This window comes from Calliphora vicina, chromosome 5 (genome assembly GCF_958450345.1).
Source record: "Calliphora vicina chromosome 5, idCalVici1.1, whole genome shotgun sequence".
Classification (NCBI taxonomy): Eukaryota; Metazoa; Arthropoda; class Insecta; order Diptera; family Calliphoridae; genus Calliphora; species Calliphora vicina.
In genome coordinates this window covers 36,798,707-36,816,901 of record NC_088784.1, presented here as the reverse complement: position 1 = coordinate 36,816,901, position 18,195 = coordinate 36,798,707, and positions in this window count along the sequence as shown.

Below are 18,195 nucleotides of genomic sequence, written 5' to 3'. Positions count from 1 at the left end.
AAACTTTATATTTCAACTCGTTCTTTTCAAATTTCTGGTCTCGATTTGTATCGAAATGATCGCATGAACACAAGAGGCGAAGAAGTGGGTATTTGTGTTTCTACTGGTCTTAAGAGTGGGTTGGTCAGTGATATATCAATGTTGAGTTTTTCTGATCAATTACCGTGCCCATTTATCTGGGATGACTGGGAGGGAAGGTCTGGTTAGGTTTTTTGAAGATTTTAATTTTGAGGACTTTAATGGTAGAAATGTTGATGTTCAGTCATTTTCATCTGCCAGTAATAGAAGAAATAATGTCCGACTTAATACCTCTTAATGGGTTTGAGGACGTAATTATAATAGATAAAGAGAATATCCTCCTTAACGTAACATATCTCATAAAATTCAATAACACTTCTGTCAAAATCGGGGACTACACCTTTGTTAGTAAAGAAATAACCATGGCTAGGCCATTGCCAGCAGTAGTCTAATCATCAACCATGCATCTTCCTACGAATAAGGTCATCCGTGATCTGACTTAGAAAAGCAGGGTAGCGCTAGTTACGGAAACCACCGCAACCCCAACAACAACACAACCACCAAGACTAAATAGCTGTATTAGCAAATAAGAAAACACAGAATTAGTAAGAAATTTAGTAAAATATAAAATAAACTAAAGAACTTTGTAATTTGGAATTACATATAAAACTAAAACAAGCATATTTTTATTTAGATAAGTTTTATTATAAAAGAAGAATCACAAATAAAAAATCAATTGTAAATCAGTGGTAAAACTAACAAGTTGTGTTTTCTTTTTGGTGATCTATCGATCTGTAACATAAATCGCTCCTTACTAGCTTTACTTTTCTTAGTATTATTATTGTGAGAATAATTGGCATTACTGTACGACACCATTTCCCAAAAAAGAAAACGTTGAAAATAGAAAAATGGACCACCAAAACTACGAATTATCCAACGTGGACGATGGAAATTAAGAGGGGAGGAGTTAACATCAAATAAAATTTCCACTAATTTCATTTTATTAATATTTTTGTTATTGCTGACGATATGTCTTTATCGCAAAAATTACAATAAATGAAAAGCATAAATTAAGTATAAATAAGGAAACTAATTATAGGACAATAAGATTCTATGAAGAACCATTGAGCTAGAAATAACTAGCTCTGGTTAAATAATTAAAATTAATTGAAACAAATAATAAAAATATTGTTTTTATTACCCAAACACCCAAAGTAAAATACTGCTTCCATCGAAAATAAAAGTCCTTTGAGGTGCTTCATTTTAGAGCACCCAAAAAATAGTTTCCTGATTGGAATAAAAGCAAAACAAAAAGAAGGACGACCAATGCGTCCACTGTCACTGCCTAGGCAGCATACAACAATATTAAGGAAGGTCATAAGCCTTTAAGTATTGAATAATACATGGCTAGACGGAAACAACGTATAATTCCCCCAACACAAGAGAAGAAAATAGAAAAAAAAGCTAAAAAGAAGAGGTGGGTACATCCAGAAACTAAAAAGGGAAAAAGCGGTACTCCTAAAAGAGGTAAATACCAATAGACCAACTAAATGGGACAGATCCTCTGCCATATGGAAAAGGTTCAATCAATTGGAATTTTTAATAGAAAGTAAAACACAACACTAAATAAATTTTTAAAAAATAACAGCTGCACATAAAATTGCAGCAGAGGCTGCAGGGTATTCAATAACAAATTGCTTATGCATCCAGAGCTTTCACAAAAGGTGAAAGTAATAAATCTACAATTGAGCAAGAACTCACTGCCATACATTGGGCAATACAACACTCCAGACCATATATATACGGGAAAAATACTTAATAAGAAGTGACCATATGCCACTCATCTACTTGTTTTCACTTAAGAATTCGTCATCTAAATTGACACACATGAGGTTAGATATAGAGGAATATGATTTCGACGTTGAATTCATTTGGGTAATTTATATTCAAATTCCCAATTTTCAAGAAAAGATGCCGAAAAGATAAATGAAAATATGTTAATAATCCAGCCCCTTTTATCTATGTTTTGTAATATAGAAAATGAAATTTATTTACAAGTTTCTAAATTTACAAAAGATATCCAAAAGATCTTTGTTACTATAAAAACGAATCATTTGCTGGAAACTAAACTTATGGAGGAGGATTTAAGTATTTCAATCAATTGAGAAAGTGGTTGTCGATACAACAGGATCAAAATATCCAGAAGATCTTTGTTACTATAAAAACGGAGCATTTGCTCCAAACTAAACTTATGGAGGAGGATTTATTTCAATCAATTGAGAAAGTGGTTGTCGATTCATGTGGATCAATGACTCATAACAAATGTAAGCTGGAATAGCCACAAGTCAATAAAAAAAATTGCATTTATGCCCATGAGATTTTATAGATAGGTTAAAGTTTATTTCCAATGTCTCTTCTAGTGACTATTTACAAAATATTGTTCAGGGAGATCTTTTGAAAAAGAAATGTGAGCTGTATCCAAATGAAATTGTTCCCCCAATTTTTTTATATTCTGATGATCTAGAAATCAACAATCCATTTCAAAAATGGAAGCTCAAAGACTAACTTGTGAGCTTTGCCAACAATTTAATCTTTTCCAATATTGGGAAAAAAAAACGACATTTTATGTCATTCCATAACTTTGCATACAAAAAAGCAATGTCATATAAAGAACCAACGACAACGTCTGAGAGTTCCTTAGTACCAGATGTAATAATTCTCCCCAATTTGGACATGTCCCTTTCCCTGGATATGTATGATGGACTGGATGAAATAATTGTGGATGATGCGAAAAGAGCGGAGGCAGATTTAAAAAAAAAATAATTTCATTTTATAACGATTTGCAACCATCAAATCCTTAAAAAAATGTTGACTATGTTTCGTCATGGAAACAAATATGGAAATGTGGTGATTGCAGAAATAGAGGATAAAAGAAGTGTCATATATAGAACGAACGACAACGTCTGACAGTTCCTTAGTACCAGATGTAATAATTCTCCCCAATTTGGACATGTCCCTTTCCCTGGATATGTATGATGGACAGGGTCAAATACTTGTGGATGATGCGACAAGAGCGGAGGCAGATTTATAAAAAAAAAAAATTATTTTATTTTATAACGATTTGCATCCATCAAATCCATAAAAAAATGTTGACTATGTTTCGTCATGGAAACAAATATGGAAATGTGGTGATTGCAGAAACAGAGGATGGAATGCTATATATGCCTAAGCATTGCAACAGCTTGGAGCATAAAATAATTAAAGGAGCTGAGGATGAAAAATTTAATTTATCAAAGAAAGAAGCTCAAAGACTAACTTGTGAGTTTTTTCAAAATCAAACATTTTCCAATATTGGCAATAAGAAACGAAATTTTATGTCGTTTCATAACTTTGCATACAAAAAAGCAGTGTCATATAAAGAACCAACGACAACGTCTGACAGTTCTTTAGTACAAGATGTAATAATTCTTCCCAATTTGGACATGTCGCTTTTCTTGGCTATGTATAATGGACAGGATGAAATACTTGTGGATGATGCGACAAGAGAAAATAAGGAGCTCGTGCATAATTGCAATTCTACAAGATTGACGACAACATCAATAGGTTTTAAAACAATAAATTTTTCATTCGTTTATTGAAGGTTATAAAAAGAATAAATATGAGTTCCGATACAATAACAAACGTCTTTTAATAAATTGAAAGCGACATTATATATATCGGTAAAGAACTTGCAACCATCAAAGCCACAAAAATATGTTTCGTCATGGAAACAAATATGGAAATGTGGTGATTGCAGAACTAGAGGATGAAATGCTATATCTCCCTAAGCGTTACAATAGCTTGGAGGATAACATAATTGAAGGAGCTGGCGATGAAAATTTTAATTTATCAAAGATGTCTTCTTTAAACTATTAAGAATTATAGAAGACATGTCAAATTCAAAAATGAAACAGGATTTTGAAAATTATATTTTTCCTGAACATAAGGATTTGATAGATGAACTTTTAAAATTGGATGAACAAGAACTAATCATGATTATAAGTAACATATTCTCCTGAAGTAAGTACCAATTCTTAAATTTCGATAATCTAATTCATATCAAAAATGGAAGCTCAAAGTCTAACTTGTGAGTTTTACCAAAATCTAAACGTTTTCCAATATTGGGAATAAAAAACGACATTTTATGTCATTCCATAACTTTGCATACAAAAAAGCAGTGTCATATAAAGAACAAACGAAAACGTCTGACAGTTCCTTAGTACAAGATGTAATAATTCTCCCCAATTTGGACATGTCCCTTTCCCTGGATATGTATGATGGACTGGATGAAATAATTGTGGATAATGCGAAAAGAGCGGAGGCAGATTTAAAAAAAAAAAAAATAATTTCATTTTATAACGATTTGCAACCATCAAATCCTTAAAAAAATGTTGACTATGTTTCGTCATGGAAACAAATATGGAAATGTGGTGATTGCAGAAATAGAGGATAAAAGAAGTGTCATATATAGAACGAACGACAACGTCTGACAGTTCCTTAGTACCAGATGTAATAATTCTCCCCAATTTGGACATGTCCCTTTCCCTGGATATGTATGATGGACAGGGTCAAATACTTGTGGATGATGCGACAAGAGCGGAGGCAGATTTATAAAAAAAAAAATTATTTTATTTTATAACGATTTGCATCCATCAAATCCATAAAAAAATGTTGACTATGTTTCGTCATGGAAACAAATATGGAAATGTGGTGATTGCAGAAACAGAGGATGGAATGCTATAAGTTAACACAAAATATGTTGAAATATCTAAATGCATAATTAACAAAACTAACGTTTTGTTTAAGGTGTATAAAGTTACAAACTTTGTTCCCATGAAAAATGCTGACGCTATGTCTACAAACAACACGAGCTTCATTTCAAATAATAAAACCTGTGGTGACAAGTTAGGGTAGAACGTAAGAATATTTTACTGTTAATATGGAACTTGAATAATAAAGACCATTTAGTTGCAGCCGCAACTAAATTAAAAAAATATTTTTTTAACAGATTTAAATCTGTGTATTTTAATTGGCGCCCGAGCAGGGACCAGATAACAGTCAAGCCTTGACAGGTCCCTTAGTAGTCGTAAAGGACAAACCGGTTCGCGCGTATTTTTGCCGACGCCTGTTAAGCCCGTGTAAAGGATAACGCGGATACGTAGTTTAATAAGTGTAACAAAAATAAATGTATTGAACTAAATAAGTGTAACAAAAATAAATAAATGTATTGAACTAAATAAGTGTAACAAAAATAAGTGTATTGAACTAAATAAGTTTAACAAAGATAAATAATGTATTGAATTAAAAAAGTTTGACAAGGATAAATAAATAAAATAAATTGATATAAAGAAAGTTAAAAGATAAAAAAGGAAGTTTTTAAAAAAAAAAACGAATATCGAACGGAACATAAATTGAACTTAATAAAATTAAACATAAAGTTTTTCAAGAACAGTGAACAAATCAAATAATATTGCAGTAAATATCGTTTGTATTAATATTAAAAATAATAATTAAATAAAATTGAAAATGATAAATTCTTTTTGAACAATTCAAATAATATTATTTCAAATAAAATCAAGATAAAACGTGGACTTAATTATTTAAAACAAGAAAACCATTAATTGAAAATAATAAAATAATAAATTCGTTTCGAACAATTCAAACAATATAATTTTAAATAAAAACAAAATAAAGCCGCAACTAAATTAAAAAAATATTTTTTTAACAGATTTAAATCTGTGTATTTTAATTTATATATGCCGAAGCATTGCAACAGCTTGGAGCATACAAGAATTAAAGGAGCTGAGGATGAAAAATTTAATTTATCAAAGAAAGAAGCTCAAAGACTAACTTGTGAGTTTTTTCAAAATCAAACATTTTCCAATATTGGCAATAAGAAACGAAATTTTATGTCGTTTCATAACTTTGCATACAAAAAAGCAATGTCATATAAAGAACCAACGACAACGTCTGACAGTTCTTTAGTACAAGATGTAATAATTCTTCCCAATTTGGACATGTCGCTTTTCTTGGCTATGTATAATGGACAGGATGAAATACTTGTGGATGATGCGACAAGAGAAAATAAGGAGCTCGTGCATAATTGCTATTCTACAAGATTGACGACAACAGCAATAGGTTTTAAAACAATAAATTTTTCATTCGTTTATTATACAATAACAAACGTCTTTTAATAAATTGAAAGCGACATTATATATATCGGTAAAGAACTTGCAACCATCAAAGCCACAAAAATATGTTTCGTCATGGAAACAAATATGGAAATGTGGTGATTGCAGAACTAGAGGATGGAATGCTATATCTCCCTAAGCGTTACAATAGCTTGGAGGATAACATAATTGAAGGAGCTGGCGATGAAAAATTTAATTTATCAAAGATGTCTTCTTTAAACTATAAAGAATTATAGAAGACATGTCAAATTCAAAAATGAAACAGGATTTTGAAAATTATATTTTTCCTGAACATAAGGATTTGATAGATGAACTTTTAAAATTGGATGAACAAGAACTAATCATGATTATAAGTAACATATTCTCCTGAAGTAAGTACCAATTCTTAAATTTCGATAATCTAATTCATTTCAAAAATGGAAGCTCAAAGTCTAACTTGTGAGTTTTGCCAAAATCTAAACGTTTTCCAATATTGGGAATAAAAAACGACATTTTATGTCATTCCATAACTTTGCATACAAAAAAGCAGTGTCATATAAAGAACAAACGAAAACGTCTGACAGTTCCTTAGTACAATATGTAATAATTCTTCCCAATTTGGACATGTCCCTTTTCTTGGCTATGTTTGATGGACAGGATGAACTACTTGTGGATGCTGCGACAAGAGCGGAGGCAGATTTAAAAAAAAAAAATAATTTCATTTTATAACGATTTGCAACCATCAAATCCTTAAAAAAATGTTGACTATGTTTCGTCATGGAAACAAATATGGAAATGTGGTGATTGCAGAAATAGAGGATAAAAGAAGTGTCATATATAGAACGAACGACAACGTCTGACAGTTCCTTAGTACCAGATGTAATAATTCTCCCCAATTTGGACATGTCGCTTTTCTTGGCTATGTTTGATGGACAGGATGAACTACTTGTGGATGCTGCGACAAGAGAAAATAAGGAGCTCGTGCATAATTGCTATTCTACAAGATTGACGACAACAGCAATAGGTTTTAAAACAATAAATTTTTCATTCGTTTATTATACAATAACAAACGTCTTTTAATAAATTGAAAGCGACATTATATATATCGGTAAAGAACTTGCAATCATCAAAGCCACAAAAATATGTTTCGTCATGGAAACAAATATGGAAATGTGGTGATTGCAGAACTAGAGGATGGAATGCTATATCTCCCTAAGCGTTACAATAGTTTGGAGGATAACATAATTGAAGGAGCTGGCGATGAAAAATTTAATTTATCAAAGATGTCTTCTTTAAACTATAAAGAATTATAGAAGACATGTCAAATTCAAAAATGAAACAGGATTTTGAAAATTATATTTTTCCTGAACATAAGGATTTGATAGATGAACTTTTAAAATTGGATGAACAAGAACTAATCATGATTATAAGTAACATATTCTCCTGAAGTAAGTACCAATTCCTAAATTTCGATAATCTAATTCATTTCAAAAATGGAAGCTCAAAGTCTAACTTGTGAGTTTTGCCAAAATCTAAACGTTTTCCAATATTGGGAATAAAAAACGACATTTTATGTCATTCCATAACTTTGCATACAAAAAAGCAGTGTCATATAAAGAACAAACGAAAACGTCTGACAGTTCCTTAGTACAAGATGTAATAATTCTTCCCAATTTGGACATGTCCCTTTTCTTGGCTATGTTTGATGGACAGGATGAACTACTTGTGGATGCTGCGACAAGAGCGGAGGCAGATTTATAAACAAAAAATATGATTATTTTTGGAAAAATATGATTGCAGTTGAATTAAATAAAACTCATTCGCTTTACAATAAATCCATTTATATTGGATTTTGTGTTTTGAATAAATATAAACAGAATAAAAAACGGAGTTTTTTAAAAAAGCATAATTTTGCCTTTCATAAATTAAAATGTTATGAGAAGAGCCTTGCTATTGTAGTGTGTTTGACTAGTCGAAGTCGGCACCATGAAATAAGGAGCAACGAGTTGAGAAATAAGACCAAATGACTTTATTTCTCATGGAAGAAGTGCAATAAATCCATTATGGCTTTATTTAGCGAAGCAGCCTGCTGCGTTCTATGGAGGAGAAAGTCCCTAAGAGCGTTCACAGAGCGCAGGCAATGACACTCTCATGTAGTTAAGCTAATCGGAAGTGTTACCTTTTTCTATCACCGCAATTATTATATATTATATAAGTAAATAAATTGTAAATCGATTGCATAAGCACATTTTAAGAATTAAGAAAATAATTAATAAGTCAATGGCCGACATAAAATAAATGCAATATTTGATTACATTGCATTTATGGACAAATAAATAAAATTACAAAGAATGGCCTACCAATAAATTGCAATCATGCAATTTATTGAAATTTAATAATTTTTACGTTTTGACCAATCAAATTTATGCTAATGCAACCGATAATAATAATCAAATGTAACAAGTTAAGTAAATTTAGTTTTGTAAGTCAGTCTTGTTTCCTCCATTAAACCTAATAAAGCACACAAATTTAAATAAAAAAACAAATTTGGTTTTTTTTAAAAATAAACATAACCACCTACAAAATTCGGGCATACCGATTAACGGTTTCATATATCTCGTAATATGAATATCTGCTGAATGTGGCTGGATAACGTGGGAACGTATTTATGCGAACTCAGCGTCTGGTGCTTGGAGCAGCAGAAAGTTGAAAGCTTATTGGGCTGTGGATGGGCAGATTACAGTTAGTCTTGGTTGCGCGCTCGATACGTTAAGTTAAATTTTGTGTGAATTAATACTTGAGTTAAATATCTTAAAGTCTTTGAAAAGTTAAATTAAGAAAATAATACTTGTGTAAAATATTCTTAATAAATGTAATTATTCCTTAAAAAGTTAAAATCCGATTAGTTTTATTTCAGGCGCAGTTGGCCGCGCCCAATAAAAAATCCGTGGGAGAAAACCTTAACTTGTATTTATTTATTTAGAAGCGATAAAACAGTAAACACTTTGTGTGTTGTATTGATTGTTGCTTCATTTGTATGCGATTCTTCAATGTTCTGTCCAACTGCTACATTATCCACTTTAGGTTAAAATGCAATGTAAGCAATAATTTGGTATAATCAATGAAGTTTTAATAAATAAAAACACTTTGCATTACAAACTCTGAGCTGTAATTTAGCACAAGCTTAGTAAGAAAAATAACTTCTTATTGTTTTAATACAATATGGCGATCCTGCCAGTCTTTTGGAGTGCTTAACAAATAAAAAAAAGAGCACCCAAAAGCAATCTTGTGGTTCCTGGCGGACAGCCAAGTCTCCGCCAGAGGTTCTGTACAGCCAAGGTACAGAATGGGTACGCCTGGCCCAAATGCGATCACTATAGAAGACTATATTAAATGACAGAAGAGGTATATACCAAAGGAAGATCCTGCCACTATACCATTAATAAAGAAGCCATAGCGCAGGGGAGGATATAAAACAAGGCTAAGGAGGGAAAAGGCAGTACTTATCCGCCTATTGAATCAAGATCATCCACCTCCATCCTACAGAATTGCCAGAAAGATCACTGGAAGACAGAGTTAAAGATTTGTCAAAAATTTGGAAAATTATAGGAATGGAAAGAGAACCTACAGTAGAAGACGTACTGAATCCGACAACTGTAGAGGAAGAAATAATAAGGATATTGAGAAAATTTAACATTTAATTTAAAAAAATAATAATATATAAGATTATATTAAACAATGTTCAGAAATAGAAATTAATCAGGAAATTCGAAAATTAAAAATTTGATATGGGAAAACCTCAATCAAAAATAGAAAATCCTTTTTTATTGTTTTAATACATCCTATAATTTAAATTAATTAAATTAATTATAATTTGATATTTCTCGTAGGTTTTAATTAATTAGGCGCAGTTGGAGCGCCTTAATAATTTTTTTAGTTAACTCCACTTAAAGAACCATAACTTGAATTTAACAAATTTATACAGTATATTGAAACAGCAAACTCTTGGGAAAATACTAATAAAATACAATAAGGAGCTCGTGCATAATTTTGTCTTTCATAATCAAAAAATTATGAGATGACCCTTGCAATTCCATAATATTGATGACAACAGCAATAGGTTTTAAAACAATAAATTTTTCATTCGTTTATTGAAGGTTATAAAATGAATAAATATGAGTTTCGATACAATTACAAAAGACGAGATTGTAATAGCTCTTAATTTGCAACCATCAAAGCCATAAAAACTATGTTTCGTCATGGAAACAAATGTGGAAATGTGGTGATTGCAGAACTAGCGTTACAAGCTTGGAGGATAACATAATTCAAGGAGCTGGCGATGAAAAATTTAATTTGTCATAGACGTCTTCTATAAACTATAAAAAATTATAGAAAACATGTCAAATTCAAATTTTTAAAAGGATTTTGAAAATGATATTTTTCCTGAACATAAGGATTTAATAGATGAATTTTTAAAATTGGATGGACAAGAACTAATCATGATTATAAGTTCTAAATATGGTGCTGACTACAAAAATTGTCATTGGTCCAGCAAAAACGCAACTGTACACAGAAAGAAAACTGGAGTACTAATATCTAGTATTCTATTCTCAATTTTAGCCAGAAAACGTACTTGAAAATTTACTTAAAGTAAGTAAAAATCAGGATTAATTTGAAAAACTAACCCTTACTTTGCTATACAGCCACGTAAGTATAAAAAGTCTACGTTGCTTAGCTTAATTTAGCCGGATTGGAAGTGTCCGCGCGGTCGAACTCCCGTTAATGTGAATAATTAGGCCAGTGTTGAACACTAGCCGATTCACTCGGACGCGAAATTTAGTAAAATTTAAGTAAAATAAGTTAAAACAATTAAATAATAAAGTGAAACAAATAATAATTAACAAATCATAAAATAAGTTAAAACAATTTCTTAAAACCAAAGTCTTCAAAAAAACATAAAAAGACGATAGTTACAACAAACATTTTCGATGAAACAACTACAGAAGGAAGAATGAACTACAGGGCAAGTGTAATACCCTACTTTTTCGGGACAACAACATATTATAAGCAACAACGATCAGCAAGTTCTGGATTATGTTTATTATGTAAGATAAGTTTATAGTATTATTATTTTAATTAAATATATTAAGACAAAAAGAAATTATTCAATATGTCAAACCCAAATAACCTAATACGGCCACCCGTCATAAATCCCAATCCTAACCCTAATACCGTTGGACAAGTACCGAATGTTCATGTCGGACAAAACCTACAACAGACAACCGCCATAATAACTGGCATCGTACAGAACGTCTTAGAGACCCGATTTCAAGGACTCCTACAGAATTCCCAATTAAACTCTACCCCCAAATTACACTAACCAAACAATTTACCCGTTGCATATTGGCAACGTTTCGGATTTAGACAAGGTAAAGGACGTGGTAAGAAGTTTAATAGATTTTTCCGGAAATCCGGGAGAATTTAACTCTTGGGAAAAGATATACGAGCCTCTAAGAGGCGCTCTCAAATACTACGGTATTTTAAGTGTTATTCGCAACAAGATCACAGGGAACGCAGATGTTGCCCTGGAATCAATACCAAAATGCCTCACCCTACATTATGCGGATAAAAGGGACATTCGTACGTTAGAATACCAAATGGTATCACTGCTTCAAGGAAACCAAACGATCCAAGAATTTTATGGATCATTTGTCACTCATCCTAAACAAGATTGGATGTCTAGTGATGTCCGATGAGCCGTTAAGACTTTTTATTCAGACTTACCGAGATAAGGCACTTGATACCTTTATTCGAGGTTTAAATGGCGACTTGCCGCGCCTCTTGGGTATGAAGGAACCAGATTTGCCTAAGACCCTACACCTATGCCTAAAATAAGAAAACCAAAACTTCCACTCTGACTACGCACAGCGAAGCCGTAATATTTTTGGGTTTCCAAATCAGAAACAGAAAAAGGTTTTCCCACAAAAAAACTATCCATCCCAACAGGTATTTCATCTCCAATTAGCGTATATAAACGAACCATCAGATCCAACATGTATTCTATCCTCAATTAGCTTATATGTCAAGACCACAGGTTAATATTAACCATCAAGGACATTCATCTCCAAACCAAAAACCTAATCGATATCACCATACAAATAACCACCAAGCTTATTTTTCTCCCCCACGCCCATTCGTACCTAAACCACAGCCTAGACCAGAGCATGAATATTACCAATAAATTACTGAGGTGGCAGCCCCAATTGCACATCAGGAGGATAAACCTCTGAATGTAAGCGACCTGCATTTTTAGGTTAACGGACTCTTCAATGCCCTATGTACGGTGTAGAACGGATAGTGGGTTGATTTTGAATATATTAATAGACGCTGGTTCTACCAAAAATTATAAAATGTCAAAATCGGTAAACGTTACTAAAATTAGTATGGAAGATGCAATATCACATTCTACAACACAACTAATTTTAATTTTACAGTTTGAAATTGATGACGAAACAATTTCAGTCGAGTCGTAGGTGGATAATTGGATGTCTGCGGAAGGATTTAGTGGCAAAAGAGTTTTACATAAGGTAAACTAATTGTATTTTCTAATTATTATACATAATCGCAATTATTATCGTTAAGAGTTTGATAGAGATATTAAAAGAAAAGGCAGACGGAAGGGCAATATTAGAGTACAGGACGAAAAAGCTAACTATCGACCAAAGGAATTTCCTTATAAAAATAATTGTTGAAGAAGCTATGTGCAGCCAAATTATAATAAGAGTTCCAGATTTTCCGCTATTGCTAGATGAAATAGTCTCAGTATTTCCATCAGAAAAAGAAGTTCAGGTGACTAAATATATTACTGAAATTAATTTGATACAAAATTTTAGACTTGCATTAAAGAAATATTAAATTAGTAGTATAAATATAGCGTTTCTGGCGTGATTTAGAGGAATTTTTTATTGCAGCTTTTAATAAATTGAAGACAAAACCATATATATCCACTAAAGATTTACAGTCATCAAAACCACATAAGGTTTTATCATTGTTTCGTCATAGGACCAAATATGGAAACCTTGTAATTGCAGAACTTGAAGATGCATTTTTATACCTCCCAAAACAATATAACAATTTGAATGATAGCGTGCTTGAAGGAGTTGCTACTGAAAAATTTATACTAACAAAGAAGTTGGAAAACAACAATAACGTTTTAGAATTGGAAGAGTCAATCCCCGCCGCTGAAAAGGATAAGTATTTCGATGAAACCTTTTTCATTCCTAATTCTCAACCGTTTTTTAGTTGGGAAGCACCAAAAGTATCTAGAATTAATTAATATTTTACATTAAATAAAAAAAAATATTCTAGGTGTAAATATATGTAAACAAATTTACATAAATATTCAATTTAAATAAAAAATTTGTCGAATTCAAAAAAATGTTTAAAAAAATTCTTATATTTTTAAATGATTTTGATGATTTCATTTTTCCTGAGCATAAAAAATTGGTAGATGACTTTTTAATTTTGGATAAAAGACGGAATCACGATGAGATGATAAATTCAATGTATGGTGTTCATTATACAAGTTGTCCATGGTCGAGGAATGATGCTACTGAGGGTCCGGATAATTGTAGTTGTATGATGTATAATAAACTAAAATGCAATGTAGAGAATATAATGAACAAATATTATTTGTTATCAAAACGTACATAAAACTTTATAGTTGTATTTATTATTAAAAAAATTATCTAATGGTTTATGAATATAAGTAAATTTTGAAGAAATGAATCGTGAATTTAATAATTTGCCTCAAGATTTAAAATGTTTAAATATAATTTCAACCTTTAAAACTAAATTGAAACAATATATATTGCAACAGATAGAAGAACTTCTGATTTAGACAACTTGTATCACTCTTTTTTTTTATAATTATATAAAATGTAAGATGATTTAAATAATGCCAACTCGCTCCAACAATGCCTATTAGGCGCTGGAGCAACACAAATTGTAATGAATTATTATTATTATTATTATTATTATTATTATTAGTATTATTATTATTATTATCATTATTATTATTATTATTATTATTATTATTATTATTATTATTATTATTATTATTTGAAAAAATAAATTTAATAATAAATAAAAAAAATAAAAAAAAATAAAAAAAATGATTTGAAAATAAATGTTTATAAAAATTATTAAACTTTGTTTTATTTTTATTACTAACTGATTAACCCCCAGTAACACGAAGTCTGGTTATGTTTTAACTAATAGTTATACTGACAGTTTTCATACAAAAATTATTTTAACCGACAATATAACTATTAGTTAAGGCATAACCAGACTTCGTGTTAATGGGGGTTAAGCACACAATTTCTTAATAATTTCTTTGAAATGTAAATATCAAACTATTGCAGGTTATTAACTTCTGCTTCTCATAATATTGTAACTTAATGCGACTCACATTACAACATGTGTTGTAATTGTTTAATAAAAAAATACTTAGTTGGTTTTAAAACATATTTCCACAATACTTAATTATAAATTAAAAAAAAAAGTTGAATAAGCAAAATTTTATTTTTGAAAAATAATGAAGGATTGACTTTTGATTTTAATTGAAGTCTAGCACTCAAATTGAAAGTTTATTAATTTCACATATATTATAGAATTTAAATTCACTTATTTAAAATCATTTTTTTTTTTAAAAAAAACCAAAAAAAATAACTGCAAAAATTAAAAACCAAAAAAGTGTGAAAATTTATATAAACTACAATTATTTATACATTACCAACAAACATTTAAAAAACAATACTATTTAAAATGGTTGCTTCCTTCAAGTGTTCCGAATGTTTAAAATCTTTCTCCAGCATAGAATTTCTCCAATTGCATGAAAGGACTCATGCTTCAACTTCCAGGAGTAAAGTAAACCCATCACCAGTGGTTGTGAAGAGAACAAAGAGCGCATTCAAATCGAGAGTTGTAACTCTCTCATATAAATGTGCTAATGAGGAATGCCTAAAACCTGAGGTATTTTTAAAAGAATCATATGAGGCATTTAGGAGCGAAGTTAGCTACTTCCTTAAAATGCACAATGCCTTAAAATTCAACATAGAGCTTCATGGATTATATGCTAAGCCAAATTTGGATGATTTGGAAAATACACCATTGGAAATAAAAACATTCCAAACTAAAATGATTCGAATTTATGAAATTGGAGAATTTGAGGAAACCTTTACAAATAAGATAGAAAGTATTGTTAAAAAAACAGAAGAGTTCCAGGAAATGGATAGTGGTTGGACTCTAGTTCAATTGATAAAAGTTGAACTAAATCTGAATAAATACGCTCCACTGAAAGGATCAAGTTTCATACCTCTTCCCAAAAAAATGCATTTAAAAAAAGCATGTATACATATCAAAAATCAGGATGAATTTTGTTTTAAATGGGCTATAATTTCTGCAGTTGGTGGTGTAAAAAAAGATGCTCATCTTCCGTGTAAATATAAAGTAAATATTAGAGCAAACATTATTAATCTAAATGGACACAATATAAATTTTAATGGGTTATGCTTCCCATTAAAAATTAAAGGTATACCTATTTTTGATTAATGTTTTCGGATATGATTCCGAAAAGGATTTAGTGGTTGGACCTCACTATAAAACACATCAAACAAAATCAAACCACATCAATCTGATGTTTCTACAATCAGCCAGTGAGGATAATTCACATTATGTGTGGATAAAAGATATGTCTAGGTAAGTTTAATAATATTACTAAATATAAATACATACATATGTATATGATTTTTAAAAAAAATATATATTATTTTTAGATTAATCAAAGCTCAAACAACCAAATATGAAGGAAGCATTTTCATATGTAATGATTGCTTACAGCATTTCCATCAAGAAGAGAAGTTGGAATCACATAAAAAGAATTGCGGCAAAAAGGTTTCATACGTTCCCGAAAAAGATAAGTGCTTTTTAGAATTTAAAAATTACAACAATACATTAGATGTACCTTTTGTAATATATGCAGATTCGGAATGTATATTTGAAAATATTCAAACTTGCATTCCGAATGGGGATTCTTCATCAACAACACTTGTTGATAGACATATCCCCTATGCATTTTCCTATTTTGTAAAATGTAATTTCAATAATAACTTAAATAAGTTTAAAAGTTTTAAAGGTATAGACTCGGCTAGATTGTTTGTAGAGAGTTTAGTTGAAGATGTAAAATATTTAAATGACAATTATTTAATGAAAATTATATTGATGACACCCTTAACTGAAGAGGAAAATTTAGATTTAGCTTTAAATGATATATGTCACATTTGCTCTAAAACTATTTCAAATGAAAATAAAGTAAGAGACCACTGTCATTTAAGTGGCAAATATAGAGGACCAGCTCATAATTCTTGTAATATTAATAACCAAATACCTAAATTTCGTCATATGATTGCCAAAGAGCTCAATAATATTGACGATGGCCCCATTAACATTATCCCCCTAAATAAGGAATTATATATATCTCTATCGAAAACTATAAAAAGTGATAACGGGGATAACATTGAAATTAGGTTCCTAGATTCTTGTAGGTTTATGCCATCAAGTTTAGATGGTTTAGTAAAAAATTTGACAGAAAATGAATTAAAAATTGTTAAAGGTTTTTATTCAGAAAACAAAAGTAAATTCAATTTATTAATAAGAAAGGGCGTATTTCCATACAATTATTTAAATTCTTTAGAAAAACTCAAAGAAACTTGTCTGCCAAGCATCCATTTAATTTCTAATTGTATACCAAAAATGGCTAAAATTCCAAAACACAATTGAAAATTAAAATAAATTTAATATTAAATTGCATTCAAAAATGAAATGAATGAAAGTAGTGAAATTTAATTAGAAATGGTGTAGATTTGTTATTTATCAATAACGGAATTTGTTGGAGACTGTATGTCTATATGACTATAATATTTTTTTTTAATAAAGAACTCTTGTTAAAAAATTTTTATGTCTTAAAGTTCGGTGGACATTTTGTTATAATTAAATTTTTATCTTTAAATTTTAAGGGATATTATTTTATTCCGAGAGGCAGAAAAGGCAGCCCAAGTGGAAAGTTGTACTCTAAATATAGAAACTTCTGGACAATTTGATTCTTCACTGTACCCAGTCAAGGTGAAACTGAAAGCGCATCTGAGCAGATAAAACAAGATGAAGAGATAGACGATTCTGTTGCCACAGCTTTTAAAGTATCTTTAAATAGACATTTATTTTTTCAGATTATCAAGATTTTGTAATTACTGTCTTAATGAATTCAATATTTCAATATATGTGGCGCAGTCGGTAACTGCAATTGAAAATCGTTAATTGCAATTGAATATCGTAAATACATTTTATAAAATTAAATTATAAAAGTGAAATTTTAATTTATAAACAATATAATTTATTACAAAAGCAACTGTATTTAGTGCTCGTATGAATCGACTGAAGAATTTCGACGAAAATCGAGAGTTGAGCGAGATAAAAACAAAAGAAAAAACAAATTTAATGTTAAAATTAAATGAAACTCAAAATATTACTGTTCTAAATACTGAAGATATTAAAAAGAAATATCGTGTTGATAATAAATCAAACTCAAGAGTACAAGAACATGCTGAATTATATAACTAATAACCTATTGTAAGATAGATAAGATAGATTTTAAAACAACACATTTTTCAACGTTTTTAAAAGGTTATAAAAATAATAAATATGAGTTTCGATACAATTACAAACGACGAGATTGTAATAGCTCTTAATAAATTGAAAGCGAAATAATGTATATCGGTTAAGAACTTACAACCATCGAAGCCATAAAAACTATGTTTCGTCATGGAAACGCAACTGAAGGTCCTGACAAATGCAGTTTTATAGTATACGAAAAACTTAAAAGCAAGATAGATGATATAACAAAAAAATATTA